Source organism: Carassius auratus, chromosome 41 (genome assembly GCF_003368295.1).
Source record: "Carassius auratus strain Wakin chromosome 41, ASM336829v1, whole genome shotgun sequence".
Classification (NCBI taxonomy): Eukaryota; Metazoa; Chordata; class Actinopteri; order Cypriniformes; family Cyprinidae; genus Carassius; species Carassius auratus.
The window spans coordinates 5,141,013-5,151,088 of record NC_039283.1 but is presented as its reverse complement, the minus strand read 5'-3'; the positions used below and the strand labels follow the sequence as shown (position 1 = coordinate 5,151,088).

The 10,076-nt window shown below is 36.2% G+C and overlaps 1 pseudogene; it reads left to right on the top strand.

The window, feature by feature from the left end:
• Positions 1-3,461: 3,461 nt before the first annotated feature.
• The window catches only part of LOC113059876 (sodium bicarbonate cotransporter 3-like), a 28,334-nt pseudogene continuing 21,719 nt past the window's right edge, over positions 3,462-10,076 (top strand).

The window sequence follows — 10,076 nt, the reverse complement described above, 5'->3', positions numbered from 1 at the left end:
TGTAATGGGCCAGACCGGAACCAAAGTTGAAAAGAAATCCCCATGCAAAGCTCGCTGGCTTGTGTATGACTGTCATTCAACATCATTACGCTGCTTAAACAAACTACTTTATCCATAAAGCTACTATAATGCTGAATACATCGGAAATTTTAGATCTAGTCTGTCCACAGATGAAATTGTGCTCACACACATTAAAAATAAACAAACACAGTAAAAAAGAAAACTTTTAAAGGAAGCTGTTATCCTCAGTTTTCTTTAAAACACTATAATTTAATTTCTATCGCTCTCATAGTTTTTCAATCTTCTTTCTTCATATTGTGTTTCCTATGTCACCTTATATGTTCAACCTTTTACTTTTCACAATTGAAATTTCATTCTAAACCCTGGTTAAGTGTGATCTTGGGTAATCCCATTTCATGTTTAACACCGTTCATACTTAAAACTGAGTTTTAGTTTGTAAACCTGGGTTACCATGCTTGGATGTATTTTAATTTTTTCAAATTCTTAATAGTACATCAACTGATAATAAAATGAACGAGTGAATTCTTGAAGCCATCCACATTGTCTTTCAGAAAACATCTAACAATGGTTCCTCCTAGATTAGAATGTGACTTGTTTTATTTTATTTATTTGAAACCCCCTCCATTCTCGCAGCTTCTCAGATTTAATTACAGGCATTAACAGCTTCACTGGCTAAATGGCACTGACTTCCCACAAAGGTTACTCTGTTGTCGGGGCAACAGGTACTTGTTCTTTCTCTTTATGAGCATAATATCAGTGCTTACTTACAGCTTAGTTGCATTGTGTGCACTTTCCGCCCCATCCTTGCTATAAGGGAGTAGGGTTGTGCTGATAGACAGTAGTATTGTGTATCAACGATAGTCAGAGATATCACTTGTGGCTGTTACCTTTTACGATAGCAAGACGGTTATTATTATTAATATTATTTTATGATTATATCACACTAGTATTATTACCTAAATAATATTAGGGATAATTTGATTTTTTTTCCATATTTATGGAAAAATTATAACCAATCACACACAATTCCGTTGAGTTTATGAATGCAATTATAATAGGAGTGTTTTTAAGCTGCATAAACTCAGGCTAGCGTGATGATGTTCTTTGTTCATTTTCCTGAGCTGCTGTTTGAATAACTGAGGAAATTTAAGCATTATAATTAGTAACTCACAATGTTTCTATTAAATTGTTATCATGTTAAATACAAATTCAGATATTCAAATATTTTATGACATGACATCAATACGCTCCTTCCCAAAAATAGATATAATCTGTAGTTAATAGATTACAGTAACATTAGGCCATAGCCTTACCCTGGAGATGGTTCATTCTCCGGCTATGAATCTAAGTAAATAATTAAATTAGCATTATGGTATTATGCATCAGCAATCTCCCAGGCTGACAATATGAGCATATCGCCCAACACTGTTAGGGACCATTAGTGAAAGAAATATAATTTATATTTTACTCTCTCTAACATTTATGCCATATTGATTTAGTTCTCTTAAAAGGACAGTTCACCCAAAAATGAAAATTCTGTCATCAAACTCAACCACAACCCAAGTTGTTTCAAACCTGTATGAGTTTCTTCTGTTGAGTACAGAAGAAGATGGTTTGAAGAATGTTGGAAACCAAACAGTTGTTTATAGCCATTGACTTCCGGAAAAAAAAAATGTCAATGGCTACCAATAATATATAGCCATCAATATTCAAAATAATTTATTTTGTGTTGAACATTACCATTCAGGTTAACACGAGGGTGAGTAAATGATGCCGGAATTGTACATTTTGGGTGAACCATGCCTTTAAGGTGTTTTTTAAAAAAGTACAATGGTGATTAAGTGGCGTGCGGTGGTGAGTAAGGGACATTTAAATTAGTCTGAACAAATCTGATTTTATATTTGCTACTTCTCACATAATTTCCTTGCAACATTGATGTAGCTTCCCCTATAGTTTACAGTGTAGCAATGCAACAAAAATAGAACACCTCCATAATAATCTAAAAGGTGTAGACACTGTGTAAATAAGAGATTTTTTGTGCAGTGTAGACACATTGGTTGATTATTATATGATTTTCTTAGCTTTGGTAGTAGCCTGTGAAATAGTTTTTTGCTTCAAACCTTGAATGCCTTTAAAGGCGTCATATGATGCTTTAAAAAAAAAAACAAAAAAAAAAACATTATTTTGTGTATTTGGTGTAACCGGATATTTTGACATGCTTTAATGTTCATAAAAACAATTTTTCTTTTTCAAATACTGTACATTATTGCAGGTCTTCTATTCCCCGCCTCTCTCAAACATTTTTTACAAAGTCCCTCCTTCTGACAAGCACAGTCTGCTCTGATTTGCCAACTGACCCGCATTGTGATTGGCCGAACACTGCAAGCACTCATTGGAAATATAAAGCCCCTTTCCATAATCCCGAGCTTCATCTTTCAAAATAAATGTAAAGACAGTTAATAATGTCCTTAGTTTTACCATCAGTTCAAGCACAAAAGAGGAACAGAGTGTCGTGACAGACACAGTGATGAAGCTCATATGTCCTTGCAGTACACAAGCCACTGACGGTTAAGACAGCTGACTCTACTGTGTGATTTTCTCTCTCTCTCTCTCTCTCTCTCTCACGCACATGCACGCGCACACACACACACACACACACACACATACACAAATGCACGACATGCAAAACTCTGCATTTAAACTTTCAAAAGCAAAAACTTAAACTAATAAACAAAATATACTTACAGTAGCTGATTCAAAAGCGCCAGATTGTAGTAGCAAATTCAGAAGTACCTCATATCCTAGGTTCACGAAACGGTCGTCCATAAAATGCGTTGCTGTTCTTTTGTAAGTAATCTTAAAGATTCCTAAATGCATTTACAAATAAAGTGCTTTTGCTTTCGCCTAGATACACACAGCATGTCCGTGACATGGCTGCTTCAACACTAACTTCTGTTACTAAAACCACGCCTTCTTTCTTTGTGTGAACCTTTGGGCGGCATTATGCAAATTTTGCCACATAGCGACGTGGACATATGGGGGCATGTTTGAATGAGCCATTTTAGGGGGGCTTTATGGAGTTTTAACTTAGATAAAGAATATCTCTTTGGATTTGAGACTTTAGTCTTTGCGACTTTACAGATCTTCTTTATGCACCAACCAGCTTGTAACACTCCAAAGAGAAAGGAAAAATTGAAATCGCATCATATGACCCCTTTAACACCTCAGGGCAATAGCACACTGTCCTGGGCAGCTCGCTCATGCCATGTATAGCTCTAGTGTTGTTTGAGGCCATGCACTCACCCCTACTCGTGGAAAAACACATGCACACTCACAACAACACACCGTCACACTCAAATATAAATAACTCCTCATGTTTAGGTCTTTGCAACCAGGAGTGAGACCCATCCAACGTCAGCATGAGAAGCGTGCACTGGCAGTGTCTTGCAGCATTTCTCTCTCACTTCAGCTTCAGTGTGACATAGAAACTTTTGCTTCTCTTGGAAGAAGTAGACTGCTGCATTAAGGAAGTGTGTGGACACTATCTCTTCCACTGATGCTGTTAGTAGCTTGCCAGTCCTTTTTGATTTTAGTTAATTGATTTAACACTTCAGGTTGATCTTTGATTATTTTTCATCTTTAGCTTTAGTAGTGGACTGTTTTTATGTACTAGCTGAAAATCAATATTTCCAGACCTGCATCATTGAAGCTCTTGTGATCTTAAGTGCTGTTGGATTTTCTCGAAGTTTCAAGTCCCTCCCCAGGGTCTGTGAATGATGCAAGGCTTCTGGGGAGAGGTCGTAAATCTAAGGACCATCAGAGGAGCTACAAGATTCTCGGTATGTTTTTGGGCTCACTCTTGTGTTATCTAATGACTTAATGCAGTTTTTCTTGAGCTTGGTGCATGATTCTGATTCTGCATATCTCACTGAATATACTTTGTCTTGGTGTTAGTGTTTGCTTTGTGTGCTTGGTTTCAAAATATTGCCTGAACACAGTATAGTGTATTTAGATTTAAATTGAATTTACATGAGTGACATTTGATGGCATTTCATTGAAAAGAGGCAAGTCCACATTTTACCCTTTGCTGTGTTTTGCCCTTTGGGGTGATATCTGATGCCACGGCACTCAGGAATGCTTGGACAGAGGCCCGTGGCGGGACAGGGCCACCTTGTGTTTTTTTTTAAATGCATGAGACTCTCTGCGAATGTACTAGAAGAGAACATGTCACATCTGACTGCATATAGCCTTGCTGCATAATATATATGAATAGAAATGTATATGTATTTATATATGTATATATTTTTGAGCTGTCAAACAATTAATCACATCCAAAATAAAAGTGTGTTTATATAGTATATTTGTTTGTTTATATTTATTATGTGTATATATAAATACACATACAAGGCACCCAACGCCCCAACTGCTCCATGGGTGCAGCAAAAAAAATGGCTGCCCACTGCTCCGGGTGTGTGTTCAGTGTGTTTGTGTGTGCACTTTGGATGGGTTAATTGCAGAGCACAAATTCTGAGTATGGGTCACCATACTTAGCCTGGTAATACCAGACTCTGCTACTTCACTTTGCTTCGTAGACAGAGTCTGGAATGGCATAATAGAGAAGTGTTTTCTCTCTCGCTAGGGGGTGCTTGTCTGAAGTTTAAAATCATTGGTTACCCGTAAGCCAATCAGATACGTTTAGTTATGACGTATGTTATGCGCCTGTACAGCCCCATCGAAGCACAGACATCATGCATCGAACTCAAATCTATGATTGAACTTCCACTGTAAACCTGTTGTAAACACATGATGATGTGAGCGAAATACCGGAGTGAACATGGCTGTAAACGACTTTTGCAGATTATGCGAAGTTAATCTACGCATCTACGTCACGGCTCTCAGCCCGCCCTTTGTTCATTGATTGGCCCGGCTGTTTCCAGACCGGTGGCAAACAGAAAGCTCTGACGCTGTATCAGACTGAGTACAGAAGCGAAATGAAATTGAGCGGAAGTAGGAAGTCTGACGTAGTCAGGCTACACCATACTTGGCTGTATGTCACTTTCACTTTCACTGTCACTTTCACTTTCACTTTTTTTTATATACACCATACACACGCATATATTATGTAAACACAAAGGGCCCTATCATTTGCCCGGCACAATACGTTCCAAGGTGTGGCTCAAATGTTTTAGTTTCAGCCCGATGCAGCTTTCATTTTTTGGTCCTGCACCGTGATGTTTAAATGGCAAATGCATTTGTGTCCATTTGTGCACCCATAGTCGTGCTGGTTTGAAAAAGAGGTGTGTTCAGTTGCATTGTTGGCACATTGCTATTTTGAGGAACTGAAAATAGACTGCACCGTAGACTAACTCAAACCTGGTCTAAAATTTGGCACAATATTTATTCTTTATTTAAAGAGCGAGTATGTAATATGCGCCTATAGGCGGGTGCACAACCCACGTACACTTTGCTTACTACACACGCAGCAGCAATAAAACAATGTTTATATTAAAGGCAATGAAACCAGATATAGTGAAAGTAGGCAATGATATCCATTATGTGCAAAAAAGGGCTTAAAATCACATTACAGTCTATTTATAAAACTGTAATATTACAATCTAAAAAAAATAATACTTTTAAAGGTAGAAGTTTTATTCTCTAAATTAAAGTAAATAAACAAGAGCACAGATTAATTGCAATTTATTTTTGATTACCCCATTACAGCCATCTGCTATCATGAACTACACTTAGTGTAGGTTTAAAATTCTACATGTGACACAATTAATGAGCTCCTATTCTGTTGCGCTCCGTCTGTTTGGCTTGCATGCACGTGGCTGCGCTCGTTCACTAAAGTCTGTGAAGTTTAGTGGAGAATCACATGCAAAAGGCTCCTAACAGTAAAATGGAAATATTTCCATTACTTTCTAACATTCTCAGATGGAATATACTTGTGAAATGTAAGCATCAAACTACTGTATATAGGCTTTGTCTCATATCATATTGCCTATTAAAAATATCAAAATATCGTACAAACTCGATATATTGCCCAGTCCTTGCAGATTCCATACTTGTAATAACTTGCTTAGGAAATAATGTTTGAAAAGAATGAAATAAAACGGAAGACTTATGTGGACATTCTCTTACCATGATCGCCAACATATTATGCAATATCGGTTAGTTGTGGCTTGATTTACTTTTACACTCTGCTCCTTTTGAGTGAGCTTAGAAAAATATGGTCTGAAATAGTTTCGGGGTAAGAATAGCTGTGAATGTGATCTAACTATGGTTACATCATCCTTGTCATGCAGCTGCCCAGAGGACATACTTAACGTCTGTTGTTTGTTTTATAGTTCTAAGCAGGAATGTGCAATGATAGTCAAACAGTCATCCAAGAGCCAACTAGTCGATTAGTGTTTTTTTTAATTTGTCTAAATTATTCTTAGAAATTCAGTTTAGATACACGTTTACATGACATCATTTTGTGCTTTAGTTTTTAGAATGTTTGCATAGATTTCTTTCTTGGAAAAGTCATAAAATGAAAAGTCACCACATGTATTTTCTTAATCCATGATATTAATATTATTGTGCATTGACAACAATCTACTACTAAGATCTCATTCATTCATTTAAACCAAGTTTTTATTTTTAGATGATTTGTTCCTATTTGACAGTCCAGAGTAGTTAACTAGTTGTTTACATGGTTTAGAAAAGGTACTTTTTTTGTTATATTTTTTTTTGGTCTTTTTAAGTGGTGTCACATAAATGGAAGAGGTTACTCCGTCTTCTCACAGATCTATGCAGTGTTCTGTTTGGAGACTTGGCCTGTGCACCAGCAGTGGTAGGGAATTGTGGGAATTGAGTTATTGTCTGGGGACATAAATATGCAGTAGAGGGACTCCGGCATAGTCCTGAGAATACCCTGGGTCACATCTGGAAAAATGGCACATTATCACAGTCTCTAATACACCAGCTCCTTCTACAGCGACCACCAAAATGTTCTCACTGACACGCAGAGGTCTCTTGGGAAATTCAGGACAAGGTTAACTGGTGCGTTCTCTTTTGTCCCAAGTGCACTTAAGTGTATTCTAGTATGTAAGTGGAAAATGTTCCTCATTTCACAATAATCATAGTGTCCATAGATTGTGGCTTGGTCCTGAAAATGGCGGATGTGGAGTTAACTTTGTTTGTGCCCAATTAAAGCTCATTGTCTGCATATAACAAATAAAATCACTCGTTTATATTGTCTCCAAATGTGACTCACTCAACCTATTAAACCCAAGTGGTTGGAAAATATTGTGCAGTAGACGTATTATAGACTGGAAGTGGACATCTGAAGCATGCATTTAAAGAAGTTTAGTTTAAGCCCTGTCTTAGACAAAATTATACATTATTGAAGTGTCCTGTATCCTAGATCCTCATGATGGAGCATCGATAAGCAAGGATATAGAAACCATTATCATTTAAGGGGGGACATGTCCTCCTCACTTTAGTATATAATCATTATTTTTCAAAGTCTCTTGCTTTAATGTGTCCACGCTGCTTTTCACATCCTGCTTCCCTGCACACAAGACAGGTGCCAAAAGACAGCAGCTGTTAGATGATAATAGAGTTTCAAAGCACATCTTATTTTAGAGACGTGTTATTATGGGCAGAGGTTAAAAAAATACTATATTTTTTAAAACTTCCTGAAAAAGTTTTGAATGGTGACTGATGGCAATACATCATATTTTCATATTTAAATGTAAGTGTCCAATAACTTCAGCATTTTGTGATACAATAATATGTAAATGATCATTATAATAAATCATAAAAAGAAACTCGCAAATGAATATTAAATGTGATTATTGTTAATATTTCTATGAGAAAACTACTACCGTTATATACATTATATTATGTTATCTAATGGTATACATTATATTATATTATTATATTATTTGTCATTCATTATATTGATCACTGAATATGTTTACATGGATCTAATTATTTACCTTATTCTCAATAAGACATTATTATGGCTCAGTTAAAATCTTCCTTTCATGTTCCCATTTGACATGTTATAGTTCATAGATCGATTAATGGCAGACACCATCCAAATGTTTAATTTTTCATTTTGCGAAAAATTCAAGTGCACTTAGTTACAGGTCATGATATATGAGCAAACAGATAAAAATGTGCCTTCTTGCTAGAAGCCATTCTCTTTTGTTTGCCTGTTGACCACTGCCGTGTGTGTATCCTGCCCCAAAATGCGGCGAATAGTCCTACACGATGGTAAAAGTTGATTATGGTGTGTGTACGTGGCTATACTGCACTTCATTAATGTGACTAAAAATAGGAATACTCCACATGTCTTAATTCAATTTGTGTTTACTTTGAGTATGACTTTAAACAGATTAACACCTGATTATTAATTACATTATAATGGTCGATTGGTCGAGCTATTCGATTAAATGTTTTTAATTTGGCTACAGTTAAAGGATGAGTTATAGTTCATGCAAAGTTTAATATTTTACGTAAGATGTTTTTTCTGATCCCTAAATCTACTAAGCTATTATGTTCATTTTGGCTGAGGCAGTAGTTTTGTTTGAGTTTTGGTTCATTTGACAAAATTTACTTTAGGTGTTTATTCTGTGTATTCTGTTAACTTCAGTTTTGTGCCAAAGAGCACATTGTCAAAAACAAAAGTCTGAATCCCACTTATGGTATAAACTCTTGCACAATTCTCAGTTAAAGCCAGACGAAAGCAAAAGTAACTGTAATGGCACCCTCTTGTGTTGCTATGGATGGTATGTTTACTCTGGTGTGACATAAATATATCCTCCTTTATCTCTCTCTATTCAGGGCAATGATGAGGAAGCTGTTGTTGATCAGGGGAAAACCAGCTCTACCATCCACACGAACTTTGAAAAAGAGGAACTTGAAAGTAAGTCACTTTTTTATGTACCCCTCATAATAATATGCTTGGTTGTTTTTGTGTGTGTGTGTGTGTGTGTGTGTGTGTGTGTGCTGTCTTATCCTCAAGCATACCATCTGGTCTTTTGGCACATGGAGGTGTGCAATAAATGTCTGCTGTGTTTTCATTACTCTGGGTGTGTTTTAAAGCACAATGATTAGAATCATCCCTCCCACTCAACCTCGTTTCACTCTCTGGCTGAGTTCATTGAGGTTTTTGACTTTAAACTGCCCCCCTTCCTCTCTGAGGGCTCTCCCATGGGTCAGCAGTATGTTTCCTGGTGATCCGATCCTGCTGTCAGCCTTCTGAGTGTGTTCTGGAAGCTTGTGCATGTTGTAAAAGAGGCACTAGGTGTTTGGTAACAGTGCTTTGCCGGAAGAGTAGGACAAGAAATGTCTCGAACTCACAAGATCTCATTCTTAAAGTGACTTGTGCCTTTAGTGTGAGGGAACATCTGACCTACGACTAACAACTATGGCATTCATAGTCTGTGAACTGATTACCTTGCTCGCATGAGAGTTGCACAGACTTTAGCCAAAGTAAGTGGGATATTTATTTTGGCATGAATGGCAACAAGACTGTGCGAGTAGTGGTTGACCGATATGTACTGATATATATATGTAAATAATTCAAAATAGACTAATTAATTACATCAGACAAACTCCTACTCGTAAGTCATTACAAAGTAAAACCTAAATATTTAATACATGTAATGCTGCTACATATATATATATATATATATATATATATATATTACTTATTTAATGTGTTTAATGTTATACAGATTTAATATTTAGATTTTGTATCAAATTAATTCCAAGGTATTATGTATTTATATATTCACATGCATACAAAAGGTTAGGGTTTGTAAGACTTTATTAATGGTTTTGAAAGAAGTAAACTATGGTCACCAAGGCTGGGCATATTTTATTTAAGATGCAATAACATAATATTTATTTAAAAATATATATATCATTATTTAAAATAACTGTTTAAATTTTTTTTTACTTTACTGTTTTTTAAATGTCATTTATTCCTGTGCTGGCAAAGCTGAATTTTCAGCAGTCATTACACCAGTCATATGATTCTAATATGCTGATTTGCTGCT